The sequence below is a fragment of the Ranitomeya variabilis genome, chromosome 4 (genome assembly GCF_051348905.1).
Source record: "Ranitomeya variabilis isolate aRanVar5 chromosome 4, aRanVar5.hap1, whole genome shotgun sequence".
Taxonomy (NCBI): Eukaryota; Metazoa; Chordata; class Amphibia; order Anura; family Dendrobatidae; genus Ranitomeya; species Ranitomeya variabilis.
In genome coordinates, this window is record NC_135235.1 from 244,437,309 (window position 1) to 244,457,573 (window position 20,265).

The 20,265-nt window shown below is 42.7% G+C and overlaps 1 protein-coding gene across 5 annotated transcripts in view; it reads left to right on the forward strand.

Moving 5' to 3' along the window:
* The window catches only part of IGSF9B (immunoglobulin superfamily member 9B), a 154,380-nt gene that overhangs the window by 125,325 nt on the left and 8,790 nt on the right, over positions 1–20,265 (forward strand). The gene's annotated exons all lie outside the window — the stretch shown is intronic.

A 20,265-nucleotide genomic window follows, 5' to 3' on the forward strand; every position in this document is an offset into this window, starting at 1 on the left:
ATATGACTTGCGATTATTTGTAAAAAAAAAAACGGAAATTTGGCAAAAATTTCACAATTTTCCAACTTTGAATTTTCATGCCCTTAAATCACGCAAAATACTTAAATAATATTTCCCACCTGTCTACTTTACATCAGCACAATTTTGGAACCCACATTTTTTTTCTTTTCTTAGGAAGTTATAAGGGTTAAAAGTTGACCAGCAATTTCTCATTTTTACAACACCATTTTTTTTTTTTTTTTTTTTTTTTTTTTTTTTAGGGACCACATCATATTTGAAGTCACTTTGAGGGGTCTATGTGCTAGAAAATAGCTGCTCAAAACCACATTCAAGAAGTTTATTAACCCTTCAGGTGCTTCACAGGAGTTTTTTGAATGTTAAAAAAAAAAAAAAAATGAACATTTAACTTTTTTTTCACAAAAAATTTACTTCAGATCCAATTTTTTTCATGTTAACAAGGGTAACAGGAGAAATTGGACCACAAAACTTGTTGTGCAATTTCTCCTGAATATGCTGATACCCCATATTTGGGGCTAACCCACTGGGCGCACGGCAGAGCTCGGAAGGAAGGAGCACCATTTGACTTTTCAATGCAAAATTGGCTGGAATTGAGATCGGACGCCACGTCACGTTTGGAGAGCCCCTGAAGAGCCTAAACATTGAAAACCCCCACAAGTGACACCATTTTGGAAACTAGACCCCCCCAAGGAACTTATCTAGATGTGTGGTGAGCACTTTGAACCCCCAAGTGCTTCAAAGAAGTTGATAAAGTAGAGCCGTAAAAATAAAAAATCATATTTTTTTCACAAAAATGATGTTTTCACCCCTAATTTTTTATTTTCCCAAGGGTAACAAGAAATTGGACCTCCAAAAGTTATTGTGCAATTTGTCCCGAGTACGCTCAGAAGGGAAGGAGCGCCAGATTTTACTGTTATGGTTTGCAGGTGCCTTGACCCACTGGGAAAGCCCATGAGGTGCAAAAACAGCAGAACCCCCCATAAGGGACCCCATTTTGCAGTGATCATATTGACACCATGGGTGTGTCACAGAATTTTATACCATTGGGCAGTGAGGACAAAAGAGCTGAGACTAAGAGCACTTGTGTGTGCGAAACGCGTACTGCTTACACAGGCACTCTCCTTCCGGTGTACCCGGTTTTTGTATGTCTTATAGCCTATTTCTATTTTAAATGAATACTATTAAAGGGAACTGAACCCCTTTTTTTCGATTTGAGATAAAAATATGGTTCAATTGTGCCTGAGCTCTGCTTGACAGCAGTCCCTTCCATATTTTCCGATTCCCAACCTTTGCTTATGAAATACCCTTGTAATCTCTCCGTTTTCGTATGTAAATTACCCCGATCCGATGGGCGGGGCCTATTCGCCCTCTCTTTTCCCCCCGCTCCTCGGTGTGCTTGACGTAACGAGATCTTGGCTATCAAGAATAGAGGGGTCCCCACGCCATATTTTAAAAATGTAAATAAATAATTTAAAAAAAACAAAACAAAACAGCATGGTGTCCCTCCCCCCCCCCCATTTTTGACAACCAGGCTTGCTTAAGCTCATGGCTGGGGGCTGGTATTCTCAGGCTGGTAAGGGGCCATGGATATTGATCCCTCCCCCAGCCTCAAAAAACAGGAGCTTGCAGCTGCCTAGAAAAGGCACATCTATTAGATGCGCCAATTTTGGCGCTTTGCCCGACTCTTCCCACTTGCCCTGTAGCGGAGGCAAGTGGGGTAATAGTTCTGGGGTTGAAGTCACCGGTGTCACCTCATCATCAACTACAAAAAAGTCTGACTGCTGTGCTTGCCAATAAGAGTTTTGCCACCAAGTATTAAGTCTTGTTTGCCAGAGGGATTAAATACTTATTTCTCACTGCAAAATGCAAATAAATGTATATAATTCATACAAAGTGATTTTCTGGATTTTATTTTTGATATTCTATCTCTCAATGGTAAAATTAACCTACCCTTCAAATTATAGACTGTTAATGTCTATCAGTGGGCAAAGTTACAAAATCAGCAAGGGATCGAATACTTATTTCCCCCACTGTACACGACACCATTGTCCTTACCCTGGTCCATATATAAACTTACACTCGTCCTTACAGCGGTCCAGTCCTTATATACAGTACAGACCAAAAGTTTGGACACACCTTCTCTTTTAAAGATTTTTCTGTATTTTCATGTCTATGAAAATTGTACATTCACACTGAAGGCATCAAAACTATGAATTAACACATGTGGAATTATATACTTAATAAAAAAGTGTGAAACAACTGAAATTATGTCTTATATTCTAGGTTCTTCAAAGTAGCCACCTTTTGCTTTGATGACTGCTTTGCACACTCTTGGCATTCTCTTGATGAGCTTCAAGAGGTAAAGCAGTCATCAAAGCAAAAGGTGGCTACTTTGAAGAACCTAGAATATAAGACATAATTTCAGTTGTTTCACACTTTTTTATTAAGTATATAATTCCACATGTGTTAATTCATAGTTTTGATGCCTTCAGTGTGAATGTACAATTTTCATAGTCATGAAAATACGGAAAAATCTTTAAATGAGAAGGTGTGACCAAACTTTTGGTCTGTACTGTATATGTCATCCTTGTTCTTACCCCGGTCCTTAATATACATGACATCCTTCACCCTGGTCCGATCCTTTTTTGCATGATATTCTCATCCATACGCCGGTCTATATGTACATAACATCCTCGTCCTGGTCTAGTCCTTGTATACATGACTTCCTTGTCCTCACACCAGTCCGGTCCTTATATACATGACTCCCTCGTCCTTTCACCTGTCCGATCTGTATATAGATCACACCCTCGTCCTCACACCGGCCCGGTTCTTATATACATGACTCCCTCGTCCTTACACCGGTCCGGTTCTTATATACATGACTCCCTCGTCCTTACATCGGTCCGGATCTTATATACATGACTCCCTCGTCCTTACACCGGCCCAGTTCTTATATACATGACTCCCGTCGTCCTCACACCGGCCCGGTTCTTATATACATGACTCCCGTCGTCCTTACACCGGTCCGGATCTTATATACATGACTCCCTCGTCCTTACACCGGCCCGGTTCTTATATACATGACTCCCGTCGTCCTTACACCGGTCCGGATCTTATATACATGACGCCCTCGTCCTTACACCGGCCCGGTTCTTATAGACATGACTCCCCTCGTCCTTACACCGGTCCGGTTCTTATATACATGACTCCCGTCGTCCTTACACCGGTCCGGTTCTTATATACATGACTCCCTCGTCCTTACACCGGTCCGGTTCTTATATACATGACTCCCTCGTCCTCACACCGGCCCGGTTCTTATATACATGACTCCCTCGTCCTTACACCGGTCCGGCTCTTATATACATGACTCCCTCGTCCTTACACCGGCCCGGTTCTTATATACATGACTCCCTTGTCCTTACACCGGCCCGGTTCTTATATACATGACTCCCTCGTCCTTACACCGGCCCGGTTCTTATATACATGACTCCCTTGTCCTTACACCGGTCCGGTTCTTATATACATGACTCCCTCGTCCTCACACCGGCCCGGTTCTTATATACATGACTCCCTCGTCCTTACACCGGTCCGGTTCTTATATACATGACTCCCCTCGTCCTCACACCGGCCCGGTTCTTATATACATGACTCCCCTCGTCCTCACACCGGCCCGGTTCTTATATACACGACTCCCTCGTCCTTACACCCGGCCCTGTTCTTATATACATGACTCCCTCGTCCTTACACCGGTCCGATTCTAATATACATGACTCCCCTCGTCCTTACACCGGCCCTGTTCTTATATACATGACTCCCGTCGTCCTTACACCGGTCCGGCTCTTATATACACGACTCCCTCGTCCTTACACCTGCCCGGTTCTTATATACATGACTCCCCTCGTCCTCACACCGGTCCGGTTCTTATATACATGACTCCCCTCGTCCTCACACTGGCCCGGTTCTTATATACATGACTCCCTCGTCCTTACACCTGCCCGGTTCTTATATACATGACTCCCTCGTCCTTACACCGGTCCGATTCTTATATACATGACTCCCTCGTCCTTACACCGGCCCGATTCTTATATACATGACTCCCTCGTCCTTACACCGGTCCGGTTCTTATATACATGACTCCCTCGTCCTTACACCGGTCCGGTTCTTATATACAAATATACAAATACAGCTGCAAGTCACTTTGGATATGTCTCGGAGCTTTCCACAACTTGCCACTGGGATTTTGCCCATTCCTCAAGGCAAAACTGCTCCAGATCCTTCAGCTTAGATGGTTTCCTCTGGTGAACAGCGATCTTCAGGTCTGACCACAGATTCTTCATTGGATTAAGGTGTGGGCTTTGCCTAGGCCACTCCAGAACATTTATACATTCCCCCTTAAAGGGAAGGTGCCACCAGTTTTCATATAGTTTGCTTTTTTGTGAAACTAAGCTTAAAATAGTAATTCAAATGTATTAATGTAATGTTTGCACTGTTTGCAAACATTTCTATATGAAAAATATTATATATTTTCTTACAAATATATATTTACCACTAGGGGGAGCATTTTTCGTTTTAGACCTCAAGCAGCTATAGTAAGACTTTCCAGCTTTACTGTTATCTGGAAAATTGGGGCAGTAACTGCTGACATCACCATTTCCCTCCCCTTTTGGGTGTTATAGTATCCCTGGGGCAGAATGAAGAGTAGCATCATAGGGCAGCGCCATTTTGTGGGTGACTGCCCTGTGATCTGCTATCATCAGCAGTTAATCTCTCTCACACCAGTCTTCACATGTCTCTCTCACCCAGAGAACATGATTCTCTCGCCCCCCTCCACAAGTTCACTGGGGACCACAGCTCCTTATCTTATCTGAGGGATGAGTCACAGCTCTTGCTGACAGCTCCTGCTGGAATAATGCTGATCATACACTGTTCCTCCTTGATGTCTTTGCAGTCTCTGATACACTGCCAGAGCTTTTCTCCCGCATTTTACCTCTCAACCTAGGATCTGTTCTGAAGCAGTACTGCTTCTGTTAGCATATCCTAATGACAGGAGACAAATGGACTGCCGATGGCTTCATGAAAATGACAGCAGAACACTCTGTGAATTGTGCAGCCCACAGAGGCGTGCCCAGTTCACAGCAGTGACTGCTCCATTACAATAGATAGGGTCAGCGGCTGTCTGTTATCTCCTATGACCATGGGGTGCCATATTATCAGGGGTGTCAAACTGCATTCCTCGAGGGCCGCAAACAGGTCGTGTTTTCAGGATTTCCTTAGCATTCCACAAGGTGCTGGAATCATTCTGTGCAGGTGATTAAATTATCACCTGTGCAATACAAGGAAATCCTGAAAACATGACCTGTTTGCGGCCCTCGAGGAATGCAGTTTGACACATCTGGTATTATGACACTGATAGTGTTGTGCTGCTGCTGTGAAAGCAAGATGTCAGCCCCCAATGCCTTCTTTAAACTCCTATAACACACAAAATATGTTTCAAATGCAATCAAATCTTGGTTATAACAGCATGTTATGCTACATTACATTGATTTATTAATGATCTACAAACGCGGTACCTTCCCTTTAAACCACTCGAGTGTTGCTTAGCAGTATGCTTTGGGTAATTGTCTTGTTAGCGATTTGTGATTGGAACAGATGTTCACCTGCTGACAGACTGAAACAGATTTTGCTCAATAATATCCCTGTATTTTCAGTATCCATCTTCCCCCCCAAATTCGGACTATTTTCCCTGACACTGCTGCCAAAAAACATCCCCACAACATGATCCTGCCACCACCATACAGCTTTGGCAAAAATGAAGAGACCACCACATCACATCCCTGTCATGGCCTCCCAATCTCCAGACCTGAACCCCACTGAAAACCTCTGGAATGTAATCAGGAGGATGATGGATAGTCACAAGCCATCAAACAAAGAAGAACTGCTGACATTATTGTACCCGGAGTGGCATAAGGTCACCCAGGAGCAGAGTGAGAGACTGGTGGAAAGCTGCCAAGACGCATGAAAGCTGGGATTAACAATCATGATTATTCCACAAAATATTGATTTCTGATCTCTTCCTGAGGTAAAACATTAGTATTGTAGTTTCTAAATGATCATGAACTTGTTTTCCTTGCATTATTTGAGGTCTGAAAGCACTGGGGGGTTTGTTTTGTTTTTAACCCCTTCATGACCGAAGCTTTTTTTGGTTTTGCATTTTTGTTTTTCGCTCCCCTCCTTCCCAAAGCCGTAACTTTTTTATTTTTCCTTCAATATGGCCATGTGGGGGCTTCTTTTTTGCGGGATGAGTTGTACTTTTGAACGACATCATTGTTTTTTACCATGTCTTGTACTAGAAAACGGGAAAAAAAATTCCAAGTGCAAAAAAAAAAAGTGCAATCCCACACTTGTCTTTTGTTTAGCTTTTTTGCTAGGTTCTCTAAATGCTAAAACTGTCCTGCCATTATGATTCTCCAGGTAATTACGAGTTCATAGACACCAAACATGTCTAGGGTATGTTTTATCCAAGTGGTGAAAAAAAATTCCAAACTTTGCTAAAATAAATAAATAAAATAAAATTACGCAATCTTCCGAGACCCGTAGTGTCTCCATTTGTGGTGATCTGGGGTTGGGTGAGGGCTTATTTTTGCATGCTGAGCTGATGGTTTTAATGATACTGTTTATGTGCAGATATGTTCTTTTGATCGCCAGTTATTGCATTTTAATGCAATGTCGCGGTGACCAAAAAAACATAAAAAACGTTGGTTGTATAAATTATTCTTTTGAAAGCTGAAACCGTCCGAAATGTGGTTTAGGTTAAGAAAATAAATTGGCATCAATGCAGAAATATTGATCAGTTAATGGACACAGAATGGTCAGATTTTGGCAAGACAAAAGTTTTGTCGTCTGGTCATGTAATGCACCCAATCCTAGTTTACATCCTCACCTGTGCTCAGTAAATGATCGGTTAAGTAGTGTGTGTGTATAAAAGGAAACCCAGCACCCCAGACCTTCACTTGAACTGCAACTTGAGCTCTGACATAACAAAAATCCACCCTGCGACCAAAGCCTGGATTGTCAAGAGGCTGAAGACCAGATCCACTGCAGAGGTGGATGGCACCTTTAATGTGTCTCAGCTTCAAGTACAAAGAATTAAAAAAAGATTTGAGGAGACTGGAGATGTTTGACAAGCCCAGGTCCGGCAGACCCTGCAAGACAACTGCTCAGGAGGAACGTTTGTTGGTTAGAAAATCCAAAGCAAGCCCCTCTTCCACTGCAGCAGAGCCCCAACAGGCCTGGTCACCTCAAGTCCCTGTCACAACTAGAACAGTTTGTAGGATTCTGTCTCGAAATGGGCTCCATGGTTGAATCAGTGCCCAGAAGCCAGCACTAAACAAAAGGCAAATAAGAAACCGTGTGGCATTTGCAAAGTCCCACAGCCTGCTAAACAGATGGACGCTGGAAAAGTGGCAGAAGGTGGATTTCTCTGATGAATCTTCAGTAGAATTACACCACAGCCGCCACAAATACTGCAGGAGACCTACTAAAGCCCATATGGATCCAAAATACACCCAGAAAACAGTTACATTTGGTGGTGGAAAGATCATGGTCTGGTGTTACAATCAGTATGGGGGTGTGCAAAACATTTGCAAGGTGGAAGGCAATATCAATACCCTAAAATATCAAGAAGTATTAGCTACCTCTTATATTCCAAATCATAAAAGGGGTCAAATTCTGCAGCAGGATGGTGCTCCATCTCATACATCCATCTCTACAACAAAGTTTCTCCAGGCAAAAAAGACCAAGGTTCTCAAGGACTGGCCAGCCCAGTCACCAGACATGGACATCATTGAGCGTGTTTGGGGTAGGATGAAAGAGGAAGCTTGGAAGACAAAACCAAAGAATCTAGATGAACTCTGGGAGGCATGCAAGACTGCATTCTGTGCTATTCCTGATGACTTCATTAATAAATTGTATGAATCATTGTTGAACGGCATGGATGCAGTCCTTCAAGCTCATGGATTCACACAAAATATTAAATATGACTCTAATAGCACCACAACTTCATTCACCAATGTTATGCACCATATATTTGTTTTATTTAATTTTAGTTAATTATTTGTTTGAATATCACATTACTTTCTGTGGGCGACAAAACTTTTGTCTTGCCAAAATCTGACTATTCTGTGTGCATTAACTGATCAATATTTCTGCATTGATGCCAATTTATTTTCTTAACCTAAACCACATTTCAGAGGGTTTCAGCTTTCAAAAGAACAATTTATACAACCAATGGATGAATTTAACGTCAGGTTATAAGCTTTTATTTACATAACGTGGATAAGCGACATAACATCTGTCAGGGAGTGTACATTTTATTCAAAAATATACCTATAAAGAGGAAAATCAAACAAACTGAACATTTTGCAGTGGTCTCTTAATTTTTGCCAGAGCTGTATTTCACTGTGGAGATGGTGTTCTCGGGGTGATGAGCTGTGTTGGTTTTATGCCAGACATAGCGTTTACCTTTGTACCCAAAAAGGTCAAGTTTGGCCTCCTCTGACCACAGCACCTTCGTCCATACATTTGGGGAGTCTCCCACATGTCTTTTGGCAAACTCAAAACGAGCCTTACGGTTTTTGTGTGTAAAGTATTTTTTCTGTCCACAATTATACGGCGTATTGTGGTCGTATGGACAGATAATTCAGAATCTTGAGAACTCTGCTGCTCCTTCAGGGTTACCTTTGATCTCTGTGCTGCCTCTCTGATTAATGCCCTCCTTGCCCGGGCTGAGAGTTTTGGTGGGCAGCCTTCTATTGGAAGGCTTGTTGTGGTACCATGTTCTTTCCACTTGATGATCATGGATTTGATTTTACTCAGGGGAATCATCAGAGATTGGGAGATTTTTTTTTATAACTCAACCCTGACTTGTACTTCTCATCAACTTTGTCCCTGACTTTAGATCCCTTGGTCTTCATGGTGATGTTTGTAAATCTCCTTGCTCCTCATGATGTAGTTTAGAGATCTACTTGGTCTTCATGTTGGTGTTTGGTTAGTGGTGCCTCTTGTTAATGCTGTTGCAGCCTTTGTGGCCTTTCAGAGAAGGTAGACTACTGGCCAAAGTTGTGGATACACTTCAAATTTTTGTCATTTTTTAAAGTTTTTAGCATGCAATCATTCAAAGTGTTTATAACAATAATGCCACAAGTGGTCTAAGGTAGATTGGACACCTCTACATAGAAAAAAGGGTACCATAATCCAAAATGTCTCATTACTTCTATAAGAACAGCAGAATGCGAATATCACATCCTAATATGTTAATTTCATGCTATTCTTATGTGTTCTTTAGTAGCGTGCAGGGTATCTTTTAGCATTGATAACAGCTTTGCATCTCCTTGGCATTGATTCAAGAAGACTTCTCAGGTTCTCTGAGGTTATAACATGGTACCAGCTGCAATCAATGCATGTTTGTTGCTCGGTCGCTTACTAGAAACCAATCGCTTTAATCTTGACCACAGATTTTCGATAGGGTTCAGATCAGGACTGTTACCTGGCCATGAGAGCACAGAAATTTCTTTGCTTTCAAACCATTTTAGACATTGCCTCGCAGTGTTACATGGTTCTCCATCCTGTTGAAAAATAATTTCAGTCTGTTCCTTACCAAGGTCACAAATTGATGGGATGAGCTTTGGTTCAAGGACATCATGAATATATTTTGAAGCATTTACAGTTCCCTCAAGGAGCTGTATTCTCCCAATTCCATGCCAGGACACATAGCCCCATATCATACCACTCTCAGGATGGTTCATACTCTCTGTAAGATAGTCTTCCTTTTGTCTTCTCCGAACATATCGCACTCCGTCACTGCCAAAAATTGATATTCTCATTTCATCGCTCCAGAATACTTTCTTTCAATCTTCAGTTGTCCAGCTAACATGTTCTTTGGCCCAGGAAATTCTCTTACTGCTGTTTAAGATTTAGGAATGGCTTTTTCCTTGGTGTTCGTGCTTTCAGAATGGCATCAAGTAATTGGCGACGTAGTGCTCTATCCGACACCGAAACTCCTCCATCGTGCAAGAACTGGTTGAGTTCCTTGGCTGATGCTCTTCTGTTTTGCAAAGCTAACCTATCAATCCTTCTGTCTGTTTTTGGAATTGTTGCCTTTTTCCTTCCTCTTCCACTCTTAATTTTGATTCTGCAACTATCAGCAAAACGTGAACACATCTTTTGCACTCCAGAAGCAGAGACTCCACCACCCATCTTCCTAGCAATTCCTCTGAAACTGTATCTCTCCTTCCTCAAAACAGCCGTAGATCTCTTTTCTAGTGACCAATCAGACCTCTTTGTGGCTGGCAAGATTAAAATCTAAAAAAAACAATCATTCAGGAGTTTGTGAGCTCAAAATAGACATTTATAATTATTTAGTTAAAACATTTAATTTAAAAATTAATAAAATACAAGAAATACAAATTCTCAATAGTTTGTAAATAAATTCAAGCCCGTAGGACCTATTCTGAAAGGCTCAAGTGACGACTGTAGCTTTAAAACACTATTTTTAATTGAATGCAGACATAAAGAAAAGTTAACATATAACTAAAAATGTATAAATTTTACTCGCAGAGAATGAAGTTTAACTACAAAGTCCAATCTAAATTCTTAAAGAATATAGCCTCAAAAGACATTAGAATAAATACACAACCCAAAATACCATCATTTTAAGAAAGAGGGTCCATTCAGAGAGAGGTTTTTTTTTAAGAAAAAATAACAAATATTTTATTTTCAATGGTTTATAAACATAGAAACCTTTAAAAATTCAAGCAGGTATTCACTAAACAGTGACAAGTTCAAGCAAATATTGTATACATATAAATTTCTTTAGATTTTTTTAGTCCCAAAGGAACGAATAAAAGGAAATATCCTCAAATAGGTATACCATTGCAATGTATATGGGTATCAAAATTAGCCCCTATATACTACGTGTTATACCCAATAATTAGTATATATGTATGCATATATCTCGCAATGCATGGAGGACCCAATTACAAGACCGTCAAAAAATTGGGACAATAACAGAAGAGGAACTCTGAATTATAATTCTGGCTGCCACTAGCTTTGATTTTGCTCATTGTGAATGCTCTCCCTATGACTGATCGGATGATGTGGGCAGGACTGTTTCTTGGATAAAGCTGTGAAGAAGAATCAAGAAATAAGAGGCTCTCTAATATATATGAAACATATGTATTATATTTGGGTTAATTATAATGCTAATAAGAAATGTTTATAATCTCTCTAAAGAGTTCCTCTTCTGTTATTGTCCCAATTTTTTGACGGACTTGTAATTGGGTCCTCCATGCATTGCGAGACATATGCATACATATATACTAATTATTGGGTATAAAATGTTTTATTTTATTTATTGTATGATTTTATGTTTGATATAATTGCACTGTAAATTGGCTATACATGGTGTTTGCATAGTATTATAATAATTTATCTGGACATATATGTATGTATATTTATTTATGATTATTTATTTGTGCGTATTCTCACACATTCAGCTATTGATCTCACTCACATCATCTATATTTATATTTACATTTATTTTTTTCTTTTGTATACACTTAGCCGTATGGCCCTGAAAATAAGCACTATATGATGTAAATCCCTGATTCTTAGCACTTTAGTCAGGCCCCTTTTGCACATTGCCACGGTATAAGTCTGTACTGTGGGCGTAAGAAACGCACACGCCCCTTTTTTACCGTCGGTGACTTTTTGATCCTGTGTATTTGTAAGCTGTGATTTAGCGCAGTTTTGACCCGGCACATTACACATTGCTTTATCGTGTGTTTTTTGAATATTGCCCCAGGAAATGTACACTATATTTTGTGGTATTTTGGAAACTTCCGGTTCCACGCACTGTAATCACGCCCCTTTTGCATATCTCTACGGTATAGGTATGCATTGTGGCTTTAGGAGGCGCGCATGTCTGTTTTACTGCACCGGTGACTTCCGGTCCTGCGCACTCTGGTCTCCGCTTGCGTGCCACGCTGCGGTCCAGCGCAGTTGACTCGGAAGTCCTTATTACAAGCGGATGCAGACAAAAGCGGACATGCGCCGAATAAACACTGAGCACCAATGAGCGATTTTGCTGGTATATAAAAGGAAGGCAGTCTTATCATTAGTATCGCCCCTTTTGAAGAAGCATTTTGGCGAAACGGCGTCGTCGGGGTGGTGGCACTTAATCAAGCTTTTCTGGCGTTTGTAGGCTTAAAGGCAATCTATGTAAGTAGATTTCAAAAAAATATTCTAGCCGGTTTTAGCTTATAGTGGTAATGTTCGTTTTTTGTTCCAGTTGGGCTTATTCGGTACAGAAAAGTATTTCTATTGCTCAGTACACGTAGTATATAGGGGCTGATTTTGATACCCATATACATTGCAATGGTATACCTATTTGAGGATATTTCCTTTTATTCGTTCCTTTGGGACTAAAAAATCAAAATAAATTAAGCCAGTATATATATATATGTATACAATATTTGCTTGAACTTGTCACAGTTTGGTGAATACCTGCTTGAATTTTTAAAGGTTTCTATGTTTATAAACTATTGAAAATAAAATATTTGTTATTTTTTCTTAAAAAAAACTCTCTCTGAATGGACCCTCTTTTTCTTAAAATGATGGTATTTTGGGTTGTGTATTTATTCGCAGAGAATGAAGTCCAGTATGTCTTGTCAAAATTATAAAAATTACCGACAAAATATCAAAACCAAGTCTCCCGCTAATCTATAGTAGCAGATTGCGTTCCTGGGCCATAAATATAATTACGGAATTAATGAGATTGCACACAGGGGACGTCCTGTCGCTAAGCTTGGGACGTATGAAGGGAATTGCTGGCACCACAAATTTGTAGAGGCTTCATAGCAAAAGGGGTGAACACATACCCACATGACCTTTTTTTATTTTTTTAAATTCGTTTATTTATCAATCACAAAATAAAACACAGCATACATATTTGTCCTTGTCATTAGTTTGCACAGTTACATTTACAGGAGATGAAAAAGACAGAGCATACATATGCCAATCATTTCACATAGAAAAAACATATATGTAAAGTTATGGAACAATCAGAACATAAGGTTCTTAAACTACAACCAAACTAAACCTCCAGAACCACTAAGCCGCCTCTTAACAATAGCTGAATATTTTTTTCCATATTGCGCAATACTTGCAGAACAAAGACTAAACCGCATCTCTATCAATTAGTCAGGTCACAGAGTGAGATGAGAGGTGTTCCATCTATCCCAGATTTTGTTGAACTTACACGGGCAAACCCCTGTTTTGATAAAGAGTGCGCTCATAGGGGACAACTGCATTCACCAACTCAATCCAGGACCTAATGGAGGGGGGTGAGTTCCCCATCCACCACAAAGCTAACAATTTCCTTGCCAAAAAAAGTGTTTCTCGCAGAAAAATCCCCACATAGTGTTCCCAGGCCTCCTCGTCCCACACTCCAAACAGGCAAACCAAGGGTTCAAGAGGAATCGGAATTGACAGTATTGAAGTTAATAGCGACGTCACCTCCCTCCAAAAGTGAGAAACAATGGGGCACTGCCATATCATATGTATAAAATCAGCGTCGGGTGAGTGGCAACGCAAACATTCCGACGTTAAGTATCGACCCATCCGAAAGAGTCTCAGTGGAGTCAAGTATGATTGGTGGATTATATATAGTTGGGTCATTTTATTGTTAATCGATGGGGAAACCCTGAGGGGAGATTCCAAAATATCCTCCCATTCCCCGCTTTGCATGTCAGGGATAAGCCTCTCCCATTTGCCTCTTACCGAATCTATAATAGAGTTTGTTCCCGTTGATAGCAGATATGTGTATAGGGACGAGATAAGACCCTGATGTCCCTGTGACTTAAGAATACCTATCAGGGGTAAAGATGAGATGTTATGATTTGCTCCCACATTCCTGACAAATGACTGAATGGCGGATCTGAGTTGCAAGTATCGAAAAAAATTGAGACCTTGGAAGATCATATTTAGCCTGTAGTTGCTCAAAGGACATAAAAACCCCCTGATCATATAAGTCTCCTACCGAAAGGACCCCGTAGGAAACCCAAAAACTCGTGGATGGGTGACCCATCAACGTCGGGAAGTAACCATTATCCCATAGAGGCATCTCGGCCACAATGTCCCCAAATCCAGTAACTTTTTTAAGTTTCTTCCAAGTGGATCGTGCCAATCGAATCATAGGTAATAAACAGGGGGCGTTTATTTTTTCGGATTCCAAAAGACCCAGTGGACATTTAGCACCGACAGAGCTAACCAAGTGACTTTCAGAATTAGGGAGATAACTATGAGGCATCCAATTACATAGTGCTTTAGCCTGCCCCGCCAGGTACTATAAAAAAAAATCTGGCAATGCTGCTCCTCCCCCCTTTTTAGGTCTTTGCAAAGTGGTCAATTTAAGCTTAGGCCTGTTTTTCCCCCATACGAATGAGGTAATATGAGAATTTAAGTTGGTGAAAAAGAGTTTGGGCACAGTTACTGCACTATGTTGAAGACAATAGTTGAATTTAGGGAGTAAAATCATTTTGATGAGATTAATGCGGCCTGCTACAGACAGTGGAAGTTTACTCCAAGATGTAAATTTCGATTTAGCGTATTCCAGCAGGGGGAGAACATTGAGTTGTAGATCCGATCCACTGCATTGGGACATATAAATACCCAAATATTTAAATTTAGACACTATGGGCAATGAAGAGAGAGTATTAAGATTAGGTGCTGAGAGCTGGGATAGAGGAAATAGGGCAGATTTATCCCAATTAATATATAGGCCTGAAAACCCACTACATTTGTCTATGGTATCTATTACCCTTGGCAACGTTTCTTCTGCCCTATCCATGAATACTATCATGTCATCAGCATATAAACCAATGATGTCAGTACGGTCTGCTATTTTGATACCATCAATACCAGGGGTAGAGCGCAAACGCACAGCTAATGCCTCTATTGCTAGAGCAAATAGGGCTGGAGAGAGGGGGCACCCTTGACGAGTTCCCCTATATAGTGAAAATGGTTCAGAGATGGAGCCATTAACAATTATACGGGCCTTAGGTTTCAAATACAACACGCCAACCCATTTCAAAAACTTTTCCCCAAAACCATATTTTTGCAGGCAAGCAGACAGAAAGGGCCATTCAAGAGAGTCAAACGCCTTGGCCGCGTCTAATGACGCCAACGCCCAGCTGTTATCTGGCAATAAAGAGCTATACTGAATCACCGACTGAACCCGTCTAATATTTATAGAGGTGCTCTTACCCGGCATAAAGCCGGTTTGACCTGGATGTACAATATCTAATATGATAGAGTTCAACCTGGTAGCCAGTATCTTAGCAAAGATCTTATAATCCACGTTTACCAGTGATATGGGACGATAGGATCCACACTCTAAAGGATCTTTCCCCTCCTTTTTAAGTACAATGATATGTGCCTCATAAAAAGTATCAGGTAGACATCCACCCTCCCATATCTCTTTAAATACTTTCAGCAAAAGTGGAGCCAGTATCTCCCGGTATCTCCTATATAGCTCTACAGGAAAGCCATCCGGCCCAGGGGCCTTTCCAGAGGCCATATCTGTTATAGCTTGCTCCACTTCTTCCAGGGTAAAATCAGCGTCCATAAAGGCCTGCTGGGTGGAACTCAGTACAGGGAATGTTATATCGGACAAATATCCTAAACAATCGGAGACACCGAAGTCGCTCTTGGACTCATACAGCCCCTTATAATAGTTATAAAAACATTGAAGTATTCCTTAACAGTGGTGGAGTTTAGTGAGCCGTCTGGTGAACGAATTTGTATTATCATGTTAGATGTGTTGTGTTGACGCACCAAGTAGGCCAGAAATTTTCCCGCCTGATTCCCCATTTCAAAATATGATTGCCGTGTAAAAAACAGCTTGCGCTTAGACTTGGTGTCCAAGTGTTGGGTATATAGTCTTTGTAGAGTCAACCACTCAACCCTATTATCATTAGTCTGGTCTGCTGTATACGCGGCCTCAGCATCTCTCAAACGTTGCTCAACCTCATCATCCTCCTTTGATGTTACCCTCTTGATATGTGAAATCGTAGAAGACAGACAGCCCCTTAGATATGCCTTAAGTGTATCCCAAAATAAATTAATATTCTGAAGTTCTGAGTGGGACTGAATGTAGCAGTTCAACTGATCAATTGTCCTATCATCTGAATCTATTAGTTTAAGCCAAAAGGGATTCAATTTCCATGCTCTACCACTATTTAATTTTCCAAACACGAGCCTAAGCGTAATCGGGCTGTGGTCTGAGGTTCCTCTATTACCGTGTTCCACACTATCCACCCACTGCACCAAATCGCCGGACCCGAATATATAATCTATACGTGAGAGGGAACATTTTGTGGATGAGTGGCAGGTATATCCCCTCTCCCCAGGGCGGCGCATCCTCCATAGGTCTACCCAGCCGCTACTTTCCATGAATAATGCCAGCTGAGTCGGGGCCGAGGAAGGAAGAAAAGATAAAGGTTCCCCAGTCGACCCATCTCCCAATCTCATTCTATCAAGACCATTGTCCATAACTAAGTTAAAGTCACCCATACAAATAACATGCGTGTCTGGGTAATTTAACGCAAAGCTCATTGCCATCTTAAGTACTGAAGTATTAGCTGGAGGGGGGTTATATATGCATAATATGACATATTCGCGGGAGTTAATTAATGCATGGACAAAGACAAAACGCCCCTCCATATCCCGCCGGGTCGTCCGGGCCTCCCATCGGACATCTCTGTGTATTAGTAGTGATACCCCTCTCGAGTAGCTAGTGTGAAACGCGTGAGCATGCCACTGTACCCAAGGTTTCTGTACACCTCTGGCCGTATCCCTGGTCAGATGCGTCTCCACCAGGGCCACGATATGAGGGTGATATCGCCTGATTTGAGAAAACACCTTAATCTTCTTCCGGGGTGATTTAATACCCCGTATGTTCCATGTCATACATATTAACTCAGACCCCATATTCACCCATTAAAGACATGGTATATACCGATGGTGAGAAAGGTCCACTGATTACGCATAGGAAATTATAACAGTTTTGGAGGCGGCTTTTACCCAAATACTTACTAAAACTAGTTAATTCTAACAAGAAAAAAAAACTTAACAAGAACTGAACCATCCAGGAGCGTAATTCAACACTCCCATCCTCAAGTAAACCTGGGGAAACCCCCGCTGAATCCAGCGTCCGGTATTGTTGGTACGTTGAGCGCTCACAGGGAGAGCTCCAATTTAACAATTGAGTAATTAGACGAGAACACATCAGGGTTCAGTTCCACTAGACATCCCACGGGAACGTAGCCAATCTGCTGCCTCTGACGGGTCAGTGAAGAACAGGGAGGAGCCGTTGCTGACAACCCGGAGACGTGCCGGGTAGATCATGGAATAGATAATGTTCTTTTCCCTGAGTTGCTTCTTAACATCTACAAATCTTGCCCGTTGTTTCTGCAGCTCAACGGAGAAGTCTGGAAATATCGAGATTGTAACATCATTGAACTTGATAGGACTCTTTTGTCGTGCCAGCCGCAGGATAGCATCTCTGTCCTTACAATTAAGGATACGTGCCAGGAAAGGTCTGGGTGGAGCTCCAGGGGGAAGAGACTTGGTGGGGACTCTATGGGCTCTTTCCACCGAGAACTTTGGAGAAAATGTATCTCCCAATGAGGATTTAAGCCAATCCTCTAGGAATTTTTCAGGCTGCTGGCCTTCTGTACGTTCCGGCAGGCCTATGATGCGAATGTTATTTCGACGCATTCTGTTTTCTAGGTCATCAGCCTTTTGTTTCCAGGCGTTTGTGGAGCCAGCAACTTTTGCCAACTTAGCCTCCATAGGTTTAATGGTGTCCTCCACCTGGGATACCCTTGCCTCCACTTCCGCCATAAGTCCCTTCATAGCTTGCATGTCTTGCCTCAGACGCCCCACCTCGGTGTGTACGTCCTCTATTTGTTCAGAAAGGGACGTTCTAGTCAGGGATATAGCTTGCATTAATTGTGCAGATGCTTGCTTGAGAGTCAGTTCATCCTGCTCAACCTCATCAATGCTATCAGAGGGACGGTTTCTCCCCCGCTGGGCCTGCGAGGAGTTATTCCTAAGAGATCTTGCACTGTCCTGGGCATCACTCCTAGCAAACTCTTTTAGCTTGTCAGCTGCAGACGTGTTTTTTGCACGCTGCATGATTGACAGGTAAGTGATGGAGCAAGGTGGTCTAAATCAAATCTGTGACAGTGACCCGCGGCCACACCAGGGTTGTTGTATATGGTATACGGCGCCGCTGAGAGCCTCTACATCCAGGAGGCACCCTAATGTACTGCCAGGAGATGTGGGCTGAAAGTTTAATGGTGGTCCCTGCAGTAGGGAATGTCTTAGGCAGCGGTGATTACAGCGAGGGGACCTTAAGAGATCTCCAATTGAAAAGTACAGCTGGCCGAGCTATAATTGACGTGGGAGCGCGGGGCTCAATTTTTCAGAGCTCACACCGCGTTGCCTCTGAGTATATGGAGAGCGAGTATTTGCTTCTCAGCCACGCTGCAATGATGGGGAGCTGCGCCGCGTCCTCTGCTGCAGGAGCGCGCGCTTCAGTAATGGCCGCCGCTCACAGCCGCCTCCACCGCCAGTATGTGTCCCTCTTCTTATTTCCCCCCCGTCGGGCCAGGATCTCTCAGCTCTCACCTGCCGACGCCCAGTGCTTCCCGGGGCTCGGGGAGGGATTTCAGCCGCAGTTATTCGCAGCGCCGCGCTGCCTGTAAGCGGAGCGTCCTCCTGGAAGATGGCCGCCGTCACACACAGGGCCCACCACAACGCCGATCTTCTTCTCTGGCCGGTACTCCCCTGTCACCGCTCCAACACACTCCAGGAGCCAGCAGCCTCTGTACCTTCAGGGGTCTCGGCAGCAGTGGGATATGGGCTTACAAAGGGGTCTAATGGGCAGGATAATGACAGGATATTAGGGAGCTCTCCCAGAACGCGTCTTCCTCCTTTCACTCCATAGCCACGCCCCTCCACATGACCATTTTTAGTTATTTGATCCTAGATTTTCTCACTTTACCAGCTTAGACTTTATTGCTGAGGCATCACACAAATTGAATTAGAATAATATTTACACACAGGTTGTAATATAACAAAATAGGTAAAAAAACCAAGGGGGTGTAACCTCTTGCAACCCCTGTATATAGAGCCAACCCTGATAGACCTACTGTCATGTCACCGGGCGCGGGATCTTCCTGCAGAGGAGACGGCATGAACTTGAAATGTCTCTTCCTCCCGACACCCAGGGGAACCCAATGTAGTTCTGAGGGTCCGCACTCGGCTTACATTATAGGTCGCGTGTTGAGGTGGCCAGAACACTTATTCTAAAAACATGGAAGCCGAATTTTGTCCCAAACTATGCCAGAAAACGGACACTACAACCCCAGTGAATGTGTTCATTTGGCAGCATAGGCTTAAAGGGAACCTGTCACCTGAATTTGGCGGGACAGGTTTGCGGTCATATGGGCGGGGTTTTCGGGTGTTTGATTCACCCTTTCCTTACACACTGGCCGCAATATTGGATTGAAGTTCATGCTGTGTCCTCCGTAGTACATGCCTGCGCAAGGCAATCTTGCTCTGTATAACCCCGCCCCCACCACTGATTGGCAGCTCTCTGTATATAACCCCACCCCACCACTGATTGGCAGCTCTCTGTATAACCCCGCCCCCACCACTGATTAGCACCTCTCTGCGTATAACCCCGCCCCCACCACTGATTGGCAGCTTTCTGTATATAACCCCGCCCCCACCACTGATTGGCAGCTCTCTGTATAACCCCGCCCCCACCACTGATTAGCACCTCTCTGCGTATAACCCCGCCCCCACCACTGATTGGCAGCTTTCTGTATATAACCCCGCCCCCACCACTGATTGGCACCTCTCTGCGTATAACCCCGCCCACACCACTGATTGGCAGCTCTCTGTATAACCCTGCCCCCACCACTGATTGACAGCTCTCTGTATAACCCCACCCACTCAATTGATTGGCAGCTCTCTCTATATATATAAATCCACCCACACCCTGATTAACAGTTTTCTGTACATATAACCCCGCCCCCACCACTGATAGGCAGTTTTCTGTACATATAACCCCGCCCCCACCTCTGATTGGCAGCTCTCGCTATATAACCCCATCTACTT